Source organism: Juglans regia, chromosome 7 (genome assembly GCF_001411555.2).
Source record: "Juglans regia cultivar Chandler chromosome 7, Walnut 2.0, whole genome shotgun sequence".
Lineage (NCBI taxonomy): Eukaryota > Viridiplantae > Streptophyta > Magnoliopsida > Fagales > Juglandaceae > Juglans > Juglans regia.
The window spans coordinates 23,778,306-23,781,746 of NC_049907.1; the positions used below are offsets into that span (position 1 = coordinate 23,778,306).

Consider the following 3,441-nt stretch of genomic DNA (forward strand, 5'->3'; position numbering starts at 1 on the left):
TCTGAAAAAGTGGTGGTTTGAAACTGTATTGAATGGAAGACTCAACATTTGAATGAATGAGAAAGATGTGAGAGAAATGTGGCATCTAAAGCTAGCTTACAGTTAATTTTTTTATAACGAGAGTAATGCTAGTTATAAGTTCTAAATGTACAAGTCTTGGACAAAATTCTTGGTAAAAATGTAGATTCTATCAAGAAAAAGTAAGTTTTTAACACTTTTTCATGATGATATTCACTTTCTTATAAAGTACTTGCGTGAACCAGCCTCTAGAAATTGTATATATCATTTTCTTGTATAAAATTGTCGAAATTGATCAAAAAATGCTTTAGGATTTCATCGAACCTGCAGTAATTTATAAATCGCCGAAAATGATCAAATGTAGCGATTATTATATGTATTTGCGACGATTTTGAGCACTGAAAATACCTAATTTCTTGTAGTGTATAGCTCCGATCATAACTAGCTTCTAAAAAATTATTGTTTCTTTAATAATTTTTTTTTTATTACATGTCTTACAAAGTGATCATTCTTTGCTTTTGTTACAAGAAATGACTTGTATAGTTTTAGAGCATGCAAGTCCCGAAAAACCTTTCAGAAAAATGCACACTTTGGAACTAAATAAAAAAGTCTATTTTTATTTTATGGTGGTTCCCACTTTTATTTAAATGATAGCACGAAACTTGCATACCTAAACATATTAGGTATACCTACAAGAAAAAATACTTTTTCCGGCAACACAGGATTCTCTAACGAGTTTGGCTTACTTTTTCGGGCAGATAAAGGAGTTTGGCTTACATTGACTAAAGATTCTCTAACGAAACTAAAGTAATAACTAACGTGTGAAACATCTAGCAAATTGCAAAAGCAACAAACTTCATGCGTACAGGCCGAATTTTGTCAAACACATAGCAGAGACAAACATAAGAACATGAAAATATGGGAAGGAATAGCCATGAAAACAAACTTCACGCTTAAATCAATTCTGACCCATAAAACATGAAAACATGGGAAGGAATAGTCATTCTAACCTGTTTATCCAAAGCATAAACATTTTCATCATATTCCAAGTACATCAATTAATGAGCCCAACAGAAATAAAAAATAATAGTATGAGTTCCTTTAAAACTACAAATTAAATGAGTTCAACTCAATCCAACTCAATCTCAATTTCAGCTAATAACTAAAGTATTTTAAAACACAAAACCACAAGAACCATTTGACTATACATAGAAAGAATCATAGACTCACATCTACACATGCAAATCCACTTCCGCAAAAATAAGACTTAGCAAGGGAAAGTACATATAACAGTCCAACAAATGTTTGTGCATAGAGAGGCTAATGCCTTGTTAAAACCAAGTAAGCATTTGGGATTAGTGCCAACAAAACCAATGGGGGCCATCTTAGTCAAAATACATACGCGCCAATGATGCTATAAAGATCAATAATTTATCTGCCATCACACCGCACATAACTGATCAGAGTTAGTTGAAAAAAGTAGAGTGTGAAAAATTATCTGGTGGTACCTTGTTCATAATTCCACCAACGCACCCCACACCAAAGACCTCCTCCTGATTAAGGGAAACTCCCAGATTGTTAAAGATTGCAAAAACTAAAAAGCTGTTCAACAAATTGGTAATATAATATATATATATATATATATTATTTTAAAATAATAAAATTGGTAAAGTACGATAAAAGATAAAGCTGGTGACATCATTTAAGAGCAAAAATGATGAAAGAAAGGCTTCCTATGAGACTAATGTGAAAACTGCCTCTCTAAAATTCATGAAGAAGTTCAGATCTCGCTAAGCAATACCAAGTGTGCATGTGTGTGTATATACCTTTAGTCCGCCAGCTGCTGACCTTTTCACAACCGAAAAAGAATTATTAATGGTAACTTGATGCATCCACCAAAACAATGACACAAGGACATAAAGAAAAATGGCAAGAAAGTAATCCACTTTCCGAAACCAAAGTCGTGAAATAAGATTAATGACTGATTTATAAAGATAAAGATAACATGAATAAGTATATTCTCCTGCAGATCAAAAAGAAGAAAAGTGGCAAGGTTAAGCATGTTTTCAAATAATAAAAACAAAGGAAACCATTCAAAATTTTGAAAACCCTATCTTGTATATATGATTGCGTATGTGTGTATGCATACATAGATAGAAAATAGATACAGAGAGAGAGAGAGATGGATGGATGGATGAAGAGAGACAAATATTTTCTAAAGCAATATATAAAGACAAAATATTAATAAATAATTAGTTTCAATATCTCGAATATCATGAATATCCACAAGATAACCATAAAAACATGATGGTATTATCTTTGCAATAATTACAACAAGGCTAACTTACATAAACATTGGAAGATTATACATAACTGGGCGAAAACCAATTACTCAACTATGAAAAATTAAAGAATTACTTGCTCCAAATAGAAATTAAAAACAAAAAATCCTTTAGCCACTCACTTCATCAGGTGGAAGACAAAACAACTGTCGATACTAATCTTCACTCCTCAATAGTGCTGGAGACTGTAACAGAATAGCACAATTGAATCACTAGATCATGTACAAGAATCATATGGTGGGAAGAGGAATCTAAGATGGCACCCGTCTCTCTCCTAAGGGATCCAATCGGAACTCCTTCCCTCACTTTCGTTCATGATAGTCAGTCGAGTGGCCACTGTTCCACTTTATAGTTGAGTTTCGCCTGTTTCCTTAGCCTTATCATTATGGCCGCTAGGACTTGTACACCCAGCTGGGCTATCCATATGGTCGGACCTCCCAAGAAAAGAACCAAGATGTTGGGCTTTAGAAAGTGATTCCTTGAAAGAGTCGGGCCTAGTTAGAACAGTTGTAGACTTCAATGGGCGCTGCTAGTAGAAGAATAAATCTAGTCCAGATTAGAAAGTGGATTTGGTATCAATTGAAACCGTTCATCATCCCCAGCTACAATATTGGGTCTTTGTGATTTGAGAGATGATGAAGAGTGAAAAGGGAAAAAACTAGGGCATAAATGAGCTTAGATTAATGTGTGAGAGAATCCCTATTGGAAAGTAAAATAGAACATGAAATCGTAATTAGCTCCAAACATTGGAAGGAGATTAGGGTGATGGGTGAGACTTACGAAGAGAGAGAGAGGGAGGCGGACGGAGCAGGATAAAGAGAGAGACTATTATGTGCGACGACTGAAGCCCGAATTTGAAGGGGGTCAATGTTCTTTGGGGGTTTGTCTTAGGGTTACGTCTTCAATGTCCATTTGTATTTAGTTGGGGTTATTTAAGTACTTTGCTTTAATTGTTTTCCATTAAGTGTGTTGATTGGGTCTTAGTTAGTGGGCCAGTTAGTTTGGGTGGGTTACATTCTAGTAGAACGTGGGCAAGCCCTTTGGGCTATTGTAATCTTGTCAAGTAGTGGGTCTGTCCTTT

General features: G+C 34.6%; 1 long non-coding RNA gene across 1 annotated transcript; it reads right to left on the reverse strand.

The window, feature by feature from the left end:
• Nucleotides 1-1,095: 1,095 nt before the first annotated feature.
• LOC118349048 lies at nucleotides 1,096-3,189 on the reverse strand. Its single transcript, XR_004802025.1, has 3 exons — nucleotides 2,483-3,189; nucleotides 1,527-1,571; nucleotides 1,096-1,453 (listed from the first exon to the last, which is right to left on the reverse strand). It is a non-coding gene; the product is annotated as an uncharacterized LOC118349048 (long non-coding RNA).
• Nucleotides 3,190-3,441: the final 252 nt, after the last annotated feature.